Source organism: Bos mutus, chromosome 6 (assembly GCF_027580195.1).
Source record: "Bos mutus isolate GX-2022 chromosome 6, NWIPB_WYAK_1.1, whole genome shotgun sequence".
In the NCBI taxonomy this organism is placed as follows: Eukaryota; Metazoa; Chordata; class Mammalia; order Artiodactyla; family Bovidae; genus Bos; species Bos mutus.
The window spans coordinates 102,979,535-103,000,414 of NC_091622.1; the positions used below are offsets into that span (position 1 = coordinate 102,979,535).

The 20,880-nt window shown below is 44.9% G+C and overlaps 1 non-coding gene across 1 annotated transcript; it reads right to left on the bottom strand.

Moving 5' to 3' along the window:
- Positions 1 to 2,889: 2,889 nt before the first annotated feature.
- On the bottom strand, positions 2,890 to 2,962 carry TRNAA-UGC (transfer RNA alanine (anticodon UGC)). Its single transcript has one exon. It is a non-coding gene; the product is annotated as a tRNA-Ala (tRNA).
- Positions 2,963 to 20,880: the final 17,918 nt, after the last annotated feature.

Here is a 20,880-nt window from a genome sequence, read left to right on the forward strand (position 1 = left end):
TGGCAGAAGGGAACTCTAGTAGAATCCTTTAACAAGGGCACTAATCCTATTCGTGAAGGCTCTACCCTCATGATCTAAGTACCTTTCAACGGCTCCACTTCCTAATACCATCACATTCAGCATTAGAATTTCAATGTATGAAATTGGGGAGGGGGGCACAAATATTCAGACCACAGCAAGGCTGCGTGATTGCCTCTAGCATTTTCCACCTCTCGTTTCTGGATGGGACTTCACAATTTGCAAAGTATTTCCTTGTGCATGCTCTTGTTTGAGTCTCCCAATGACCATACTAGGGATAAAGAAGAGGATACCCATATTATAGATTGGGAAACTGAGGCTTGATGATGTTTTTATGAATCTGCCCAAGGTCACACAGCTGTGGTAAAGGGCAGAGGGTGGCTTTAATCTTCTTGCCCCCCATGGAATGGAAAAAATACCACATATCTCATACCTCCAGGGCACACCAGATGCTACCTGCTGCTGCTGCTGCTGCTGCTGCTAAGTTGCTTCAGTCGTGTCCGACTCTGTGCGACCCCATAGACTGCAGCCCACTAGGCTTCTCTGTCCCTGGGATTCTCCAGGCAAGAATACTGGAGTGGGTTGCCATTTCCTTCTCCAGTGCAGGAAAGTGGAAAGTGAAAAGTGAAAATGAAGTCGCTCAGTCGTGTCCGACTCTTAGTGACCCCATGGACTGCAGTCTACCAGGCTCCTCCATCCATGGGATTTTCCAGGCAAGAGTACTGGAGTGGGGTGCCATTGCCTTCTCCAAGATTCTACCTACTGGTGCCTAAACATCAACCCAGAGGTGCAGCCCCAGTAAAATTCAAAAGTTAAATATAGGGATCAAAATGTGAACCCCTGGGAAAATTTGGAGGCTTATCTTCAGAGTGAATGTAAAGAAACAACATCATGAAGATGTCGCTTGGTTCTATTGCATTCATAACAATTTTCGGGAAGATACGATCACTTTAGAAGAAGCCTACTATGGGTGCTTCATGGAACACTATAAATAGCTGTTGCTACTAAGAAGAAAGAGGCTAAACAGGTATTGAGTATCTATTCTGTGTCAGTTTAGAAACTTTCCAGATAGTGCCTGAAAATCCAGGGTAATATAATATCCTTATAAATATGCCCAGTGCCTAACCAAGCCTGGAATAGTAGCTACTAGGAAACGTTTTAAATAACATTTTAAAAAACGTTTTCCTGCTTCTAAAAATTGGCATGTATTTATTTGAGTAAATTTGGAAAACACACACACACACCACACGGAATCCCACCATTAGAGGTGTTCACTTTCAACATTTGACGATCATCCTTACGCAGCAGACTTTTTTCAACTTGAGATCATGCTGTGTGTATGATGTTTCCTAGTATCTCCCATCCAACCTGACGCTGTCATCCTTTCAGTTTACAGAGGCAGGAGAGCATGTTGGTTAACATAGTGGATTCTGAAACTAGCCTCTTAGGCCACTTACTGTGTTGTTGTTGTTCAGTCACTTGGTCCTGTCTGACTCTTTGCAACCCCATGGACTGCAGCACACCAGGCTTCCCTGTCCTTCACTATCTCTCAGAGTTTGCTCAAACCCAAGTCCATCAGGTTGGTGATGCCATCCAACCATCTCATCCTCTGTCATCTCTTCTCTTCCTGCCTTCAATCTTTCCCAGCATCAGGGTCTTTTCCAATGAGTCAGCTCTTCACATCAGGTGGCCAAAGAATTGAAACTTTAGCTTCAGCGTCAGTCCTTCCAGTGAATATTCAGGAGTGATTTCCTTTAGGATTGACGGGTTTGATCTCCTTGCAGTCCAAGGGACTTTCAAGAGTCTTCTCCAGCACCACAGGCCACTAACTAGCTGCGGGTAAACTGTACTTAACCCCTCTGTGCCTCTGTTGTCTCAAATGGAACGTGGCAGCACAGCATCTGTCTTATGTTCATTACTTGTAGGAACAAATGAATTGATTATGTAACATACTTGGGCAGAGCCTGGCATATAGCAAGTCTTCACTAAATATTTGATAGTATCAGCATTTTTGGTAAAATTATAAGTCCCACCGGCTACTAACTTTATGCTGGGCATTTTTCAAGGTCTTTCATACGTGTTGCTACATTTCATTTGTGTAACGATGTCAAGAAATTGGTTTTGTCTCCCATTTTGCAGATGTTGAAACTGAGACTTGTCATTGTCCAAGTTGTATGTATGGTGATGAGCACAGGCGAGATTCCTGAGGGTCCCTTTGTGGATTCCTGTGACTCCCCTTTGGGTCCAATCAGACCCTCAAGCCCCTCGTCTGTTCTCGGACCACTCTGCCCCTGATCTTAAGTCTGAGGAAAGCAGAGAGGTGCAATAGTAGCTATTATTGATTAGTCTGGCCTTGATCATTGCTGCTTCTCCGGGCAGTGTGTGCATAAAAGGAACCCTTTTCAGTCTATTTGTAACCCACCCTACACTGTGCCGGGCTTCCCCTGTGGCTCAGCTGGTAAAGAATCCGCCTGCAATGCGGGAAACGTGGGTTTGATCCCTGGGTTGGGAAGATCCCCTGGAGAAGAGTAAGGCTACCCACTCCAGTATTCTGGCCTGGAGAATTCCATGGACAGTATAGTCCATGGGGTTGCAAAGAGTCGGACACGACTGGGCGACTTTCGCTTTCACTTTCACTACCTGCCCCACCATTATTTAAAACCAGGTGCTACCTCTCCTGCAGTTTCCTTAAGCAACTGACTGGGATTCCCCCTGCCAGCCCCTTCCCCAGCACCTGGCAGATGCTCAGCGCTCCATAAATGCACACACAATTTAGCTGAAAGCAAGTCCTTTTTTTAAAAAATAGTTTTTAAAACAATCTGTTATTTATTTATATTTTTTGGCCATGCTGTGTGGCTTGCAGGATCTTTGTTCCCTGACCAGGGATTGAACCCAGGCCCCCTGCAGTGCAAGTGCAGAATCCTAACCACTGGACTGCCAGGGAATTCCCCAAGCAAGTCTTAAAAATAAACATCAGTGAACAGGAGATTCTTGGGATTGAAACTAAGACATTAGAAAGACAAAGATGGGAAATGGAGTCTTTAGTTTGGAGAAGACTTGGAGGACATCCTTCCCAAGGAGCTGTGGGTAGAAGAAGGTCTCAGGGTGAACTGGGGAAAGCCTAAGTCTGAGGTTGGTCCGACCTGGGTCCCACCCCCTAGGTGACCTTGTGTGAGTGTCCTTTTTCCCTTCAGCTCCTTCTGTAAGAGAGGGGAAGTGATGTCTACCCAGTGAGGCTGCTGTGAAAACCCCCATGAGAGAATGTGCTCAGAGTGGTTGTATGTGCTGTGCACGTGTTTAAACTCTTAGCGATCTGATCTACTGTGTTCTAGAAACTGGTATCTTTAATTTCTAGAACCGTATTGGACACACAACATGTGTGATGCATGTTATTGCCTAAATGAATCCTCAAAGGAATCCTCAAAGGAAGAACAAATTTGAGTTCTTCCTTCCATGCCATTCTGAGTATATGGGTCCCAGAGGGAAGTTACATGAGATGGGGAGGAAACAGGGTGGGTGAGAGGATTACAAGGTAAGAGAGAAGAGGTCTGGGCAGAGACAGAGGATGTGGGAAGTGGGGCCGGCACACCAGAGTCTCTGCTCCTCTATCTGCTGAATAGGCAGCCTTACCTGAGGTAAGGCTCAGGTCTTGGGGCCTCAGGTCTTGGGGCCTCAGTTTCCGCATTAGCAATGATCATCCTTAACTCATTGGGTTGTTAGAATTATAAGAATTTAGTAAAATACTTAGAGCCTAGCATAGAGGAAGCACCTAGTTAATGTAAATCACCATGAGAACCCTTAATAATTGGCAGAAGGAAGGTTTATTAGATATTGTTGATCTTGCTGATTAAAACCTTTCCTATTTCATTTATTCACGTATATGGGTGAGATTTGGACTGGCTCTACAGTTTTTTGGCTGACTTCTCGATTGGGGAGATCAGACAGTTTGACTGGGGATAGGTAGTCTAAGATGACGGCCTCGCTTCTGGTGGTTGGGACCAGTCAGCAGTAGGCTGGTCTGTTCAGCTAGGATGCTCATCCCTGCTCCACGTGGCCTCTTATCCTCCAGGAGGCTAGCTCAGGCTTCTGTACTTGGTGGTCTCAAGGCAGCATTCCAAAAGAGAGGTAGCAAATCAACTATACTCCATATAAAATAAAGACTAAAGCAAATGAACAGCTAAAAGAGAGAACAAGAGAGCAGGTGCTTCAAGGTCTCCTGAGGCCAGAACACCCACAATGATCACGACTGCCCCTCTCTGTTCATCTAACGTGTGACAAGGTAGGGGAGTCGTATTGCAAATGCGTGTGTACATAGAAGAAGGAGGAACTCTTTCGACCAGCTCTGCAAACAGTCTTCCACAGAAGCAGCTAACGTTTTTGAGGCTCTGGTAACTTGCCAAGCACATTGGCTTCCATAACTGTTGTCCATGCAGCAAAATTAGCTTCCTGATGAGGTGAGAACTTCACTATATTAGGAATATTCAAGCCACATCTGCAGATCCCTTAAAATGACTGAGATGGTGGGATTCAGCCTGCAGGCTAGGGGCTGGGAGGAGGGCACTAGGGTGCTTTCTATCAGTAAGAAATGCAGGATTCGAAAAAAATGCAAAATAGCCAACTGAATTACAGATGAGAGTTAGGATTTCTTTTGAGGGATCAGATGGTTAGATAGCATCACCGACTCAATGGACATGAATTTGAGCAAACTCTGGGAGCTAGTAGAGGACAGGGAAGGCTGGAGTGCTACAGTCCATGGGGTCTCAAAGAGTCGGACACGACTGAGCAATTCAACAACAAGGACAAAGTCAAAGTCAGGTTGATTTTATTGAAGAGAAGCATGTTAATACTAGCAGAGGTGTGTGGTTTTACCCAGTCAGTAAGCAAGAGAGGGGTGCATGATTTTTGAGGGGCCTGAGTTGATGGGAGGGAATAGAATGACCTAGCCCTAATCTGTCTTGTGGGAGTTCTTGGTGAGGTCACTTTTTGAGACCCTAATGACATACTGGGTGGTATGGACACAGCACTTCTTTCATAGGCTCATTGCTCTTCTCTCTGGATATTTGAAGCCAGGAAGTTTGGAATTTAAAAATGAGAGGCAGTCCTGGGTAGGATGGAGTTGTTAGCAGCTCCTAGAGATATTAGACAATCACTCCTGCCAAGAACAATGAGAAAGCCTGTTTTGTATGAAATACAAAAATTATCCATTTAAATCCTCAGGGAGCAGCTGAATCAGTGAGGACTAGAGGGAGACAGGTTCTGGGGAGGGGAGAACTGTGGAGAGCCAGCTGCTGCTTTTCCTCTGGGTCTTTTGCAACCTGGGGGCAGGACCATGAGTCCAGGTCTGGTCCAGTGGATGCTGCTGCTGGGGACAGAGAGATGCCCACCCATGGGACCAAAGAGACAAGTTAGAGGTGGGGGTGCGGGAGTCAAGCGCCTGCTTCATTTTCTCCTCTGGACATTTGCCAGATTCTAAAGCTGGGGCAGATGGGGAGTAGATAAACCAGTAAGAAAGCCTTTGAACAGTACAGCAAGTTTTCCGCAGTCTGGAGGCTCAGAAGAAAAGGATTCCTATTCAGGCTCTGCCAGGGAAAGGACCCAATGAGCATGCTGCTGGGTTACTGTAGGAATTTGAGCTCGTGGCTCCCTTGCAACCATGGGGAGCTTCCAGCAGGGAAATGACTTCATGTGTTTAAAGACCATTTTGAACTCAGTGTGGAGAAAGGACTGAAGGGGAGAGAACAGTGGAGACAGGATGGTGTGAGGATGCTGCCTGATTCTGGACAATGACTGAGAGGCTGCATGGTGATTGATTTGTTCTATTTCTTTCATAAATCGAAGAAGCAGATAAACATGAGCAGACAGAGGAAGGCTCACTACTTGATGAATGGGCCATCTGTCTCAGCAGCAAACTTGGGAAGATTAGGGTGAAGCCAAGGCAGAAAGAGGCGTCATTTGTCTTAAATTATTAAAAAAAAAGAGAAGAAAACTGACATTATATTGTGAAAGGGATTTGACAGGTTTTTACAATGAGAAAGAAGAATTTGTCTTGATCCATGTGATATTTAGCAGTATTGAAACTGGGGATGATCTGAATTAAGTTTAAAAATAAAACAGTTATCAGAGACTTGGGGATGAATCAGTGCAACTAACTCATTTGAGGAAACTGAGGCCTAAGGAGAAAAATGGCTTGTTTAGGGGACCCAGTAAATGGATCACAAAGCCTTCTAATGTATTTTTTACTTGTGGGGGCCTGCTCTAAGACTATGATTACTTCTTGCAAACATTCCTTGTATGTTTAAAAATAAAGCGTATTTAGTTATTATTAGTTTCAGACTTCTATTCAGTTCAGTTCAATTCAGTCGCTCAGTCGTGTCCAACTCTTTGCGACCCCATGACTCGCAGCACGCCAGGCCTCCCTGTCCATCACCAACTCCCGGAGTTCACTCAGACTCACGTCCATCGAGTCAGACTTCTATAGATACCATTATATCAAGTTTGTTACCTGCGTTCTTCAAATGTGATTTGTCCTAACTGGCATTTTTGTATGCTTGATCTGTCTGAGGAAGATATGTTTAAACATCCAACTTTGGAGTAGATTTAACATTTTCTCTTTCTAATTTTCTTAATTTTTGCTTTGTGTATTTTGAAGCTATATTCTTCAATGCATATAAGTCTAGTATTTTTCTATCATACTATCAATCTATCCTTAATACTGTTTGATATTTTCAAGTTTATTTTGCTTAATGCTGAATAGCTACACTGAGTTTCTTTTGGTGGTTAATATTTGCTTGGTACACCTTTCCCGTTCTTTTAACAGTCAATCTTTCTCTGTCCTTATATTTTAGGTACGTCTCTGGTTGTAGCAGCATGTGGCTTTATTTCAGAAATCCAGTAGGATGATCCCTATCTTTTTTCAAGAAGAGTTTAGTCCATTTATAATTATTATAGTAACTAATGTATACATTTGATTTCCATCATCTTATTTTGTACCTATTATTTACCCTGCCTTTGCTATCATTCTTATTTTTCTCCTTTTGTGCCTTCTGTAAAACTGACTGTCTTCTTTATTCCACACTTTGCCCCGGGTACATATTATATTTCTATTCTTTGAGTACTCTTTAACATTTTATTGTGCATCCTTGGATTAATATCTCTATCATCCACCTGTACACAAAATCCCAGAAGACTTTAATTATGATATATCTTTTTACATTTTCATATTATCCAATAATATATTTCCACTCTGTTTATATACATCACAAATTAGTCATTATTATTTTATATAGTCATTACTTGTTTAGATTTACCAATTTCTTGCTTACCATTCCTTCTTGAATTTTGTATTCTTCTTTTGGGTTCAGGTTAGTTCTGCCTGGAGCCCATTGATTACTAGCATCTTATCAGCAAGGAATTTTAGCAGTTAACCTCAGTTTGTGCCTAAAAATGTCTTTACTTTGTTTTCACTATTGAATGATCATTTACCTGGATATAGAATTCTAGATCTTCAATTATTTCTTCTTGGTAATGTGACAGTGTTATTCCACTGTCTTCTGGCTTCTATCAAGACATCTGCTATTGTGTAATTGCCATACATTCTTAGGTAACCTGTCCCTTTCTCTCTCTTTGGCTGATTTTGGGATTTTCTCTTTGTTTGGGGGATTATAAAGTTCTGCTAGAAGACATATTTATTTTCTCTCTCCTACTTGGCACTTGTAATTCTTAAACCTGAGAATTTATATTTTTCAATAATTCTGGAAAATTCTGTCGTTATATATTTGAATATTACCCTCTTTCCTTTCTTTCCTTCTGGAACTCATACTAGATTGTTGGACTACCTTATTGTTTCTCAACTCGTGACGTCTCTTCCATGTTTTATAACTCTGTCTAAATAATATCCTAGCTAGTTTCCTCAGGTGAATCTTCAATGGTACTGTATTTTTCTGCAGCATGAAGTCTCTGAATTCAGACTCTTTCTATACTTCAGTGTTACCATTTTTAAAGTGGAAGTTATAATAATACCTACCCACCTAAAATTATTTTGAGGTTAAATGAGTCAATATATTTTAAAAAAAGCTCTTAGAGCAATACGTGACCCATATTAAGTACTCTATAAAAGTTAGACATTATTTTTAGAATCTACTTTATGGTGCTATCCAATAGTTCTATTATTTGATGTTCTTAGGAAACTGAACTCTCCTGATTATGTCTTGTGTCTCACTCGTAAAATATCCTTTTCTTGGGTGGTCTGTAATCTTGGCCTATGGGACTTTATCAGTGTGAAGAATCCTGTGTGTCTCCACTTCAGCCATAAGAATGTTATAGGCTCAGCAATATCAGGCCCAGGAATTTCAGGAATATCACTGGCCTGTGGGTGTTAGGATATCAGGCGTATCATAACCAGAGTTTCACTGGCTCAGGAAACCTTTTATCTATTCATTTACTAACTGGAGGTTTGTGCACCATTTGGATGGTATGAGTTCAACCCCACATTCCCATGAGATACAGGCATGTGGTCACATATTCTCAAGGGAGATATTTTTCCCCACTTAGAGCTCTGACTGAGAAAGACAAGCAAATCTTATGATCTCCTGTGCTAAAGGGAGAATTTCCCCACCTAATCTACTGTTTTGCTGAGGGACTTGTCATTCAAGGTCCCAAGTTACATGATGATCTCAGTTCCAGAGCATGACTCTCTCTGCATAAGTGTTATGTCCCATTCCCCTAATTCACAGAGAACAGCACAGCCTTCCCAGGGCACCATCTTTCATGGAGATTTCCCTTCTTGGCTTGTGAGTTCAGCCCTTCATGTAGAAAATGTTTTCAGTGCTTTATCCAGCGATGTGGAAGTCATAGCATCCACCATATTAGGGGAGAAGTCTTCTTTGGTCTTCCTCACAACCTCACACTTAGCATAGAGCCCAGATCAAGGTTGGATTCAGGAAATATTTGTTGAATGGACAGACTGGAAGACTGGACACCTAAGAGCCTAGTCCTCCAGTTCAGAGCCTTGGCCACCACATGGGACCGTGTCTCTACTTGCTCAGGAGTCTGATCCTAAGCAGAGGAGACCATGCCTGAAGAGGACAACAGAAAATTAATTGGAGGGTATGATACTGCCAATGAATTTAGTTAACAGATGTTTCCTTTTCAGCCTGATGCTCTCCATGCCCCAAGCCCAGCAGTAACGAAGGTGACCACTGCCTTACAGGGTAGTGAATGCTTGTTCCATGAGGTAGTGCTTCTCAGGGGTCAAAGTGCACATGATCACCTGGGGGTCTTGTCAACAGGCAGTTGGTCTGGATCTACTTCTGCAACATGGGAGCGAGGAAAATCCAGTCAATTCTGGCAACACAGAGAAGACATGAGCTCTGGACTTGGGTTGAACAGCAGGTCAAATCCGAATCCCATATGGCTCCTCCCCAGTCCCCCTGATTGATTCATTTCAACTGGGTGAACCTTGGCTCTCTTTCCTGCAAAGTACTTTCCTTACAGAGCTGCTGGGAGGAAAAAAGTAACTACCTTTAGTAACAGCAATCATGAATCTAGAGCTTCTTGAGTGCCAAGCACAGTTTTCAGCACTCACATGTATTAACTCAGTCCTAACAGCAACCATACGTGCACACAACTACTAACCCTGTGTTGCAGCTAAAGACATGAGGCATAGAACTGTTGCCCAGCCAGAAAGTGGGGAGTCACATTTGAACCCAAGCAGTCTAGGTCCAAATGCAGGCTGTAAGCCAACATTGTGCTGCTTCCCAGGATATAGGAGGACATTTTTTGTGGTCTCTGGCCCATAAATGTGCATATACAACATTGGCCATTATTATTATTATTATAAATATCATTATTGTTATTATTACTACTATTGTCATTGTTTACAAGTAAATCATGTTCCCAAGTCCTGGGATCTCATGGCTCAGGACCGCCCCCTCCCCATTCCCCCAACCAGATCCACATTGGAAGGAAGGCTTGCTTCTCCCAGCCTGGCTGTGGAAGTGATGTATGAGATGAGGATGAGGATAGATCTTGGGAGATTGGGGGCTGGGATGAGGCAGGTGATTCGAAGCTAAGGCAAAGGAACATGCCAGGGATCAGTGTGGCTGGAACAAGGAATCACAGAGGAGCAGCAGGTCATGAAGCAAAGGCTGATTGGATCAGATCACAGAGGACATGGGAGGCTGTACCAGGGAGTGAGGCATTCTCCTGCAGGAAATGAAGAAGAGAAAGTTCTTGGGTTAGAGGAGGGGTAATTGATTTTTTTTTTAAAGCTCAATTCTGTGTTGAACTTTCCCCTGAAAACAAACTTGCCAAAAATTTTATATTGAGGTTATTTGGACAGAAAGACTAAAAAAAACAGTGGAGATGTGAAAAGGATTAATAACGTTTGAATGATTCCTGATTTTTAAGTATAGATCTGACACTTCCTGTGTGCTTACTAGGTACAGACACTCATTACTTTTTAGCCATTTAGTCTTCACAGCCACCCTGTGGATCCCTGAACTTTGTTTATTCAATTTAAAAAATTGTATATTGAAGTATAGCTTATTTACAATGTTGTGTTAGTTACTGATATAAGCAAAGTGTTTCAGTATATATATATATACACACATTCTTTTTGAAATATTCTTTTCCATTATGGTTTATCAAAGGATACTAAGTATAATTCTCTGTGCTATTAGAGTAGGACCTTGTTGTTTATCCATCCTATATGTAAAAGTTTACATCCGCTAGCCCCAACCTCCCACTCCAACCCTCTCTCAACCCTCTCCCCCTTGGTGACCACCAGTCTGTGCTCTATGTCTGTGATTCTGTCTCTGCTTCATAAATAGGTTCATTTCTATCGTATCTTAGATTCCATGTATATGTGGTATCATGGTATTTGTCTTTCTCTTTCTGACTTACTTCACTCAGTATGATCATCTCTAGGTCCATCCATGTTGCTGCAAATGGCATGATTTCCTTCTTTTTACGGCTGAGTGGTATTCCACTTAGGGCTGGGGTTAGTAGTACTCCATTGTATGTATGCACCACATCTTCTTTATCCGTTCATCTGTCCATGGGCATTCAGGTTGTTTCCCTGTCTCGCCTGTTGTGAATGGTGCCGCTGTGAACATAGGGGTGCCTGAGTCATTTTGAATTAGAGTTTTGTTTGGACATATGCCACCTGATCTGCCTCTTGAGAAATTTGTATGCAGGTCAGGAAGCAACAGTTAGAACTGGACATGAAACAACAGACTGGTTCCAAACAGGAAAAGGAGTTCATCAAGGCTGTCTATTGTCACCCTGTTTATTTAACTTATATGCAGAGTACATCATGAGAAACGCTGGACTGGAAGAAACACAAGCTGGAATCAAGATTGCCGGGAGAAATATCAATAACCTCAGACATGCAGATGACACCACCCTTATGGCAGAAAGTGAAGAGGAACTCAAAAGCCTCTTGATGAAAGTGAAAGTGGAGAGTGAAAAACTTGGCTTAAAGCTCAACATTCAGAAAACGAAGATCATGGCATCCGGTCCCATCACTTCATGGCAAATAGATGGGGAAACAGTGGAAACAGTGTCAGACTTTATTTTTCTGGGCTCCAAAATCACTACAGATGATGACTGCAGCCATGAAATTAAAAGATGCTTACTCCTTGGAAGGAAAGTTATGACCAACCTAGATAGCATATTCAAAAGCAGAGACATTACTTTGCCAGCAAAGATTCGTCTAGTCAAGGCTACGGTTTTTCCTGTGGTCATGTATGGATGTGAGAGTTGGACTGAGAAGAAGGCTGAGCGCCAAAGAATTGATGCTTTTGAACTGTGGTGTTGGAGAAGACTCTGGAGAGCCCCTTGGACTGCAAGGAGATCCAACCAGTCCATTCTGAAGGAGATCAGCCCTGGGATTTCTTTGGAAGGAATGATGCTAAAGCTGAAACTCCAGTACTTTGGCCACCTCATGCAAAGAGTTGACTCATTAGAAAAGACTCTGATGCTGGGAGGGATTGGGGGCAGGAGGAGAAGGGGACGACAGAGGATGAGATGGCTGGATGGCATCACTGACTCAATGGACGAGAGTCTGAGTAAACTCCGGGATTTGGTGATGGATAGGGAGGCCTGGCGTGCTGCGATTCATGCAGTCGCAAAGAGTTGGACACAACTAAGCGACTGATCTGATCTGATCTGATCTTGGACATATGCCCAGGAGTGGAATTGCTAGATGACATGGTAATTCTGCTTTTAGTTTTTTTGAGGAACCTCCATACTATTTTCCATGGTGGCTACACTAACTTAAATTCCCACCAACAGTGTAGGGGGATTCCCTTTTCTCTACACCCTCTCCAACACTTGTAATTTGTAGACTTTTCTTTGGTTATCCCTTTTTACAGATGAGGAAACTGAGGCACAGTTAAGTTCAGTTTCTCAGTTGTGTCCAACTCTTTGTGACCCTATGGACTGCAACATGCCAGGACTCCCTGTCCATCACCAACTCCAGGAGTTTACTCAAACTCATGTCCATTGAGTCAGTGATGCCATTCAACCATCTCATCCTCTGTCGTCCCCTTCTCCTCCTGCCTTCAATCTTTCCCAGCATCAGGGTCTTTTCAAATGAGTCAGTTCTTCCCATCAGATGGCCAAAGTACTGGAGTTTCAGGTTCAATATCACTCCTTCCAATGAATATTCAGGACTGATTTCCTTTAGGATGGACTGGTTAGATCTCATTGCAGTCCAAGGGACTCTCAAGAGTCTTCTCCAACACCGCAGTTCAAAAGCATCAATTCTTCTGCGCTCAGCTTTCTTTATAGTCCAACTCTTCAGTAGTCATCCATACATGACTACTGGAAAAACCATAGCTTTGACTAGATGGACCTTTGTTGACAAAGTAATGTCTCTGCTTTTTACTATGCTGTCTAAGTTAGTTGTAGCTTTTCTTCCAAGGAGCATGCATCTTTTAATTTCATGGCTGTAGTCACCATCTGCACTGATTTTGGAGCCCCCCAAAATTAAGTCAGCCACTGTTTCCAGTGTTTCCCCATATGTTTGCCATGAAGTGATGGGACCAGATGCCATGATCTTAGTTTTCTGAATGTTGAATTTGAAGCCAGCTTTTTCACTGTCCTCTTCCATGTTCATCAAGAGGCTCTTTATCTCTTTTTTGCTTTCTGACATAAGGGTGGTGTCATCTGTGTATCTGAGGTCATTGATATTTCTCCCAGCAATCTTGATTCCAGCTTGTGCTTCCTCCAGTCCAGTGTTTCTCATGATGTACTCTGCATAGAAGTTAAATAAGCAAGGTAACAATATACAGCCTTGACGTATTCCTTTCCCCATTTGGAACAAGTCTGTTGTTCCATGTCCAGTTCTAACTGTTGCTTCCTGACCTGCATACAGATTTCTCAAGAGGCAGATCACATGGTCTGGTATTCCCAACTCTTGAAGAATTTCCCACAGTTTGTTGTGATCCACACAGTCAAAGACTTTGGCACAGAGAGGTTACATAAGTTTCATAAGTTGTCCAGGGGCTCAGGTGGTGAGGGGTTGGTTCAGGAGCCCACTTTCAACCCCTACAGCATGTTACCTCTGCAGTTTAAGAACAAAAGCAGGGGGGCAGACCTAGCTCGCTTCCCTCCTCTAACCCCTCTTTCTCTCCTCTCTCCTCCTCTGACCCTCTCCTCCCACCCCTCCCCACTGCAGCCATGTCACCAGGATCCAGTGTTTTGGCTCTTTTCTATCTTAAAAGGGCATGACTCCCATGCCTCCCAGGGCTGCCTGTGTGCCAGCCTTGAGAATGGGTCCTCCATGTGGGTCCAGGCCACGGAGGACCTCGCTGCTGCCCTAGCCCCTTTTCCATAAGCGCCTGAGCCCCAAGGGAGAAGCCACTGTAAAACAGGGCAGAAACGGCTCCTGCCGAGACAGCCCCCCACCCGCTTTCTTTCCTGCTGCAGACGTTTAACGAGTCCAGGCTGGTTGAATGCTGGTGTTGGGAACACAGGATTGAGCTAGACAGTGCCAGCCCTCAGGGACTCCGGTCACATGAGCAAGTAATTGGAGTGTAGCCTGATGTGATGGATGCTAGTCGGGAGAGTAGAGGTCAGGGAAGTTCCCCGGCGGCTGATGGAGGGTGTGGGGGTGGGGATGGGAGGAGGCAGGCAGGAAGTGCCATTCAAAGAGGCTGGAGGAGGAGAAAAAGCCCACAAAGTTCTGTGAATGGTGGCCTCAGGAATTTGGGTCTTCTCCCAGAATCCAGAGGGAGACATCCGAAGATTTCTGTGAGGTCCTCAAGAGCGTATCTTTGTGTTCTGTGAAGTGAACTTTTAAAAGCCCTTTTAAAAAGTGTTTTCATGGGCCTCGTTGTATCCGATCCTTCCTCTGCCCTCTGTGAGAGAGGAGGGCAGGTCCCACAATCCGCATTTTACAGATGAGAAAACTGAGCTGCCAAAGGACTTAAGGACTCAGGACTCGCTGGGTCACTTAAAATTGACACTTCTCATCACAGTGCTCCTAATCCCTGGTTTGGGGGTAGCTCTTCTAAAAGCAAACTTATCTACAAAAGCTCTGGGGGTAGAGACCAGGATGATAACATTTGGGCTTCCCTGGCGGCTCGGTGGTAAAGAATCCGCCTGCCGATGCAGGAGACATGAGTTCGATCCCTGATCCAGGAAGATCCCACTTGCCAAGGAGCAGCTAAGCCTGTGTGCCACAACCATTGAGCCCGTGCACTGCAACAAAAGAAGCCTCTGCCCTGAGAAGCCTGCACACTGCAGCTGGAGAATAGCCCACACTCATCCCTGCTTGCCCTGGCTCACCTCAGCTAGAGAAAAGCCTGTGCATCAATGAAGACCCAGCACAGCCAATAATAAATACATAAATACAATGATAAAAACAGATGATAACATTCAACATAAACAATAATATTGCGCCACTTATTGCGTGCCTGCTGTATGCCAGGAGGAGCTGGGCTGCGTGTCATCATTAATGCATCATCTATACTAATTCATGAACTGGTGATATTCTTATCTGGCACCAAAGGAAACTGAGGTTCCCAAGAGTTACTTTCTATCAGGTGGCAGATCTGGGAGTTAAACGCCCCTCTCTAATGGTTGAATTCTCTAAAGGAGCTCGGCTTCACGGCTCAATAAATGGACCAAAGATGGAAAATGCTAGAGTGGAAATGATACGCTCTCTGCTCTATAGGGCATTTAGCCAAGTCCTGCAGGCACGGTGCGTGTGCTTGTGTGAACAGGTGGCCGATGGGCTAACACCTGGCAGGTTAGTGAGTTACACCTGCCATCCTGACCAGGAGGATGGGCTAATGTCCAAATATTGTTCAGAAATGCGGCCCCATAAAGAGGCAGATGTTAGAAAGAGCTGAGCGTTTGGGAGTCACGTGGCAGCTCTCTAAATTCACTGAATGAACATCCAGTCCCATGGCTCCTCATCTACCTTCTCGGTGGCCTTAAACCACTAGACTCACTTCCCAGCCTCAGTCTCCCTTCCTCCAAGTGCTCTGTACATTTTCTTGAATAAGTGAACAGAGGGAGCAAATGGCATCGAAGCCAAGGACAACATGGGTGGTGAAGTCTGTGTCAAAGCCCAGAAGAAGAAGTCTGGATCTGGACAGGGCGGGTGGATATGGGGAGCTGGCACGTGTAATCAGAGAATTCCTGAAGGAGGTGGACCCAATGAATCCTCCAGTAGAAAAAGTGGACCAGGGTCAGCCCAGGAGCAGGGAAGGGCTTTTGTGTTAGTAGGATGGAGAGAATAAGGGCAAAGTCAAATCAGAGTGTTTGGAGAGTGGATTCAGGGTCAAAAAGAGTAGGTTTTTAGTTCCGTTTGGCCTTTAAGGTCTGAATAACCTCAAGGAAAATAGCTCTTTGTTCCTAAGCCTTTTTCTCCTCCACAGAGTGAGAATCCTGGTCAATGATTCCATCTCCCCATTAGGAGATTGACAGTGAAAGTCTTCACCGACATGAGAATGTGTTCCTTTACTCAAGAGACCAAATGTGCCTCCTCCTGGTGCTGTTCAGACCCCCTAAGAGCTGCCTCTGTTTTGCCCTGGATACAAACTACCAGGGTCATGGGAACGCACCAGCCAAGTGTCTGGATGGTGAGGCCCCAGGGGGCTCTTTGTGGGGTGTTTCTAGCTCCGTCCCAGACTCTGGGAGTGTCTTTTCAGCCGGGCCTGACAGAGATGGATTCCAGTGACCTGTGAAATCCGGGCATGGTACTTTCATCCAAGTCTCCTTGGAAAAGACCCAGGAGAGCAGATCTTGCTTCATTGCAAGGGCACCAGGCAGGCTGAACCGTCACTCTCTAAGCACAAAGTGTCGATGCAGTCCTGCCCAGGGAAGTACCCCACCCTCTTTCCTTCTTTGTCCCCTCCCCACCTCTCTCCTTCCACTTATTCCTTTGAACATTTTTTGGAGCATCTTCCATGCCTGGCTTCCCTGATGACCCAGCAGATAAAGAATCCCCCTGCAATGCAGGAGACACAGGAAACTTGGGTTCCATCCCTGGGTGGGGAAGACTCCCTAAAGGAGGAAATGGCAACCCTCTCCAGTGATCTTGCCTGAAAAATCCCATGGACAGAGGAGCCTGGCTGGCTGCAGTCCAGAAATTATTAGAGTCAACATGACTGAGCAACTGAGCTCCCATGCCTGGTCCCAGCCAAGTGGATGGCAGAATTGAATCTAAACGTGGTCCTTGCCCTCAGGGGACTCACGTGCTCCTAAGGGACACAGATGTTGGAGCTGATTGTACCCCTACTGAAGGGGTGACCCAGGCTCTAGAGGAGCAATCTGACCTCTACAGGTGCACGAGGCTTGCGGGGCTCTTTCTCCATGCACCCCATTACAAAGCTGCTGCATCTGTCCACCCGGTGTGATACTGGGGAGGAGCCACTCAGATATGCTCTAATTTAAATTGTCAAAATTGTCTAGTATTTCAAAGTTTAGTAGCGTGGTGTTAGTTATTCAGTCGTGTCCAACTCTTTGCGACTCCGTGGGATTCTCCAGGCAAGATTACTGGAGTGGGTTGCCATTTCCTTCTCCATTTCAAAGCTTATGAAACCTCAATGTTTTGACTGTCCCGGCAACCTTATGAAGTGGCCAACTGAAAAAAAAAAGCTCAGAGGAGTTTGAAGATGGTTTGAGTTAACACTTGAAACCAGAGTCAGTCTGAGATGATAGAAAGAGGAGCTTGAGGTGTCAAGGGTTGGCCCCATAGAGCTTTTGAGACTCTGGCATATAGTAAACACGTACATAGTGACTTTTATTACTAGTTGATATTTTCGAAGAAGTAAATGGCACACAGAGACCATCTGATCTAAGCTCCTTACTGGAAGGAGGATGAATCTGAAGCCAGGGAGAGGCAGCACCTTGAACAAGACCCCAAAGCATGTCAGTGTCAGAGCAGTCACAGCATTCAGAGCCCAGGGCCCCTGATTTTCAGTCCTGTACCCGCTCACAATCCTGGAGTAGGAAATGGCAACCTGCTCCAGTGTTCTTGCCTGGAAAAGTCCATGGACAGGAGGGGCCTGGGCAGCTGCAGTCCATGGGGTTGTGAAGAATTAGATGCATCTGAGCACATATACACTCCCCTCACAATATGGTCAACCTCTGCCAGGACCCAACAATTTCCACATGACACCTGGTTGTCATGTCTGGAGGTGTGATCTGAGTCCGGTAAACACAGGAGCAGAAGTTAAAGGCCATACACATTCACGGGGCTATAAACCTATCATGTAAAAACCACCTGAAATTTCACTCCTCTGGTTAGTACCCAATAAAGTTCACTTGCTAAGGGGTGGCAGGTATTTAAAGCTGCTTATTGTCACAAGAGCCCTTAATGACCTAGCGTCTTCAACTCTTAGTTACCCTTTATTAGATGATAGCAGAATTAGGTTGGAGAAGGCAATGGCACCCTACTCCAGTACTCTTGCCTGGAAAATCCCATGGACAGAGGAGCCTGGAAAACTGCAGTCCATGGGGTCACTGAGGGTCGGACACGACTGAGCGACTTCACTTTCATGCATTGGAGAAGGAAATGGCGACTCACTCCAGTGTTCTTGCCTAGAGAATCCCAGGGACAGGGTAGCCTGGTGGGCTGCCGTCTATGGGGTCGCACAGAGTCGGACACGGCTGAAGTGACTTAGCAGCAGCAGCAGCAGCAGCAGAATTAGGTAATCAGATCAGGCTCTTCAACTTTTAATTCTCTCTCAACTTATGGTGGTCTCTACTGATGGACACTTTGGGTTTGACTCAAACAGAGCTCCAGGCAGCTTCGAGCTTGCCGCCAACTGTATTTACTCAAGAGAGTCTTAAGGCACAGACGATTCATTTCCCTGAATTTCTCACTTAGGGTTTTCTTTTCTGTTTATAAGGCGTAAATTGTAAATTTCCCCTCTCCTTCCCTTCTGTCCTTTGGCTTCTGATGCAAGTCACTGTTATTAAAATACAATTCATATCAGAGTCAGTTCTCTTGGGTTTCTCAAAAGTAAATATTTCATATCTGAATTCAAGCCAAGAAGGTGTAATGTTATTCCTAAAGGAGAACGCTCATGCTTTTGCAAAACAAAATGTAAATTCTAGCTGCCTTGGTGTTGGGTTTGGGATAAAGGAATATTTACCCAACTTCCAGCCTTTAACATAAGGCAGATATTGGCTTGAAAAAAAATGTCTGTTGGCAGATGAGCCTGCAAGCTGAAAACTATTCACATCCTTCACCTGGGTAAAACCTTTTGAGGGGATTCTCTGGTTGATCGTTGAGACACAGATATAACTAATTGCACAATTTATCACAGTATTATAATAGCAAGTTATTAGGAACAACCGCAGTGTCCAGCTGCTGGAAGGGTTAAGTAAATGGCAATATATCTCATCAATGAAACATTGGTCATTTAGCATTCATACAACACATACTTACTGAGTGCCTACCGTGTACCAAAGGCAGGGTTAGGAGGTGGGTATACAACGATAAACTGGCAGATTTTGCAGCAGTTCACAATGGCTGCTGCAAATATGGTCCTTTGAGGAACTCTTACAATACAAGATCAGAACGCTTGTGAAATTTTATAATCTTGATTCCATTGAAAACACACGCTAATGTATTCCCTGGGACACTGACTTATTTTTTTACTTTTATTTATTTCTCCAAATGTCTTTGGTTTTTAAACTATTTCCCCAAATCGTATTAAGATGCACATAAAAATATCTTTGGTTTTTAAACTATTTCCCCAAATAGTTTTAAGGTGCACATAAAAATTCTATAGTGGGCGAAAAACAGATTTTAAAAAGCATTTCAATATTAATTTGGAGGTATCCCTCTTAGGAATTGTCCGTATATCAAAAGTTACTCTCCCCTTGGAAGTGACATGGAGTGTCTTCCAGGGTAAGAATGTCTCCTGGCCCCAGAGAGATGTTTTATAGTAGGAAGTGTGGGCTGTTTGTGCCTCCAGCTCATGCAGTACCCACCCCTCTTCCTCCAGAAGCTCACGGAGAATCTTGCCTCCTCTGTTGCCATCCTGTCCCTGCGGACCTGCCGGCTGCTTCCGGTCAGAGCAAACAAAGGTACTTCATCATCGGCTGCACGCATTCCCTGGTGACAGAGGACTTGGCTGCCACTGTCTGAGGTAAGCTGTGTGTGAGTGTGCGGGCGCATGCGCGCACGTGTGTGTGTGTGTGTGTGTGCGAGTGTGTGTGTCTACGACACGGAGAGAGAGAGAGAAAGCCAGCCCACCCGCCAAAGACCTTTATTTACTGTTTCTTGTTTTCGCCCCTGACCTTGTAAGAGTCAATGTTTTGCGGTTCGTATTCCAGGACTCTGCATCTGGTGGACACTCACTGAATAGGATATATGAATTAAAATACATTGTTCAGGGGAATTCTGTGAAAGATTTTTATTTCTACTTTTGACTTAATGAGCTCCATCTCAATTAAATTATCAGGTGTATTATGAACATTTAACGTTTATAGAAGGCCATAAACTTTATGTGCCTTCAGATTGCAAGCTCCGTGTGTTAATGGCAGCTCCATGGTTGCAGAGCTCTCCACCAAGGCGGAACTGGGACACAGAGCTCCAGGCAGGACTCTGGTCCTGGCAGAGCTCAGGGTCCACCCAGGAACACACAACTGGAATCAGACAATGGTGAAGCTGTGTGGTCCATGCTGAGAGCCAGAGGAGGTGCCTGACCTCGAATGGGCAGTGCAGTTAAGGAAGGCTTCCTGGAGGAGGCCACGTCTGTGCAGAAACATGAAGACTGGAAAAGTTACCAGGCAGAGGGCAGGGGTGGAAAGAAGGAACGTTCTAAGCAGCGGGAACAAAAGGGACAAGGGCCCAAGGCCAGAAGGATGGGGAGGAGTTGAATGTGGCTGTAGGGGGAGTGGCCTGTGCTCAGTGATGGGCGGGAGAAGCCAGCAGGGTCTAGAGGGCTCCCACCCTTGAGGTCAGGGGGCCCGATGGTGGTCCTAGACACATGTGGCCAGCTCATCTGTTGCCTTGGGAACTGCTTTGGCGCCTCTGATACCAGGTCACCTGTGGATGACCCGTCTGTTGGCTTTGATGTGCTGCTGGCTGCAGACGACACTGCATACCAGTCCTCTCCCCACCCCTGACCCTCCTGGGTGGTTCACAGCGCTCGTGGCCATTGACCATGTGCAGCTGCTCCTGGGCTGTCTTCCCCTCCACAGCGGTGACCCAAGAAGGCAGGACCACCATGCATTTCACCTGAAATGTGGGCACAAAGAAAGCGCCCATAAAATCCTTATCGAATGAATGGATAAATGAATGAATGAACATGAATGGGCAATCGAGGCACTGTGGTTCTCCCTAAGGACAGCGAGCAGGTGGCCTGGCTGGGTGGGAAACAGCAAGCCTGA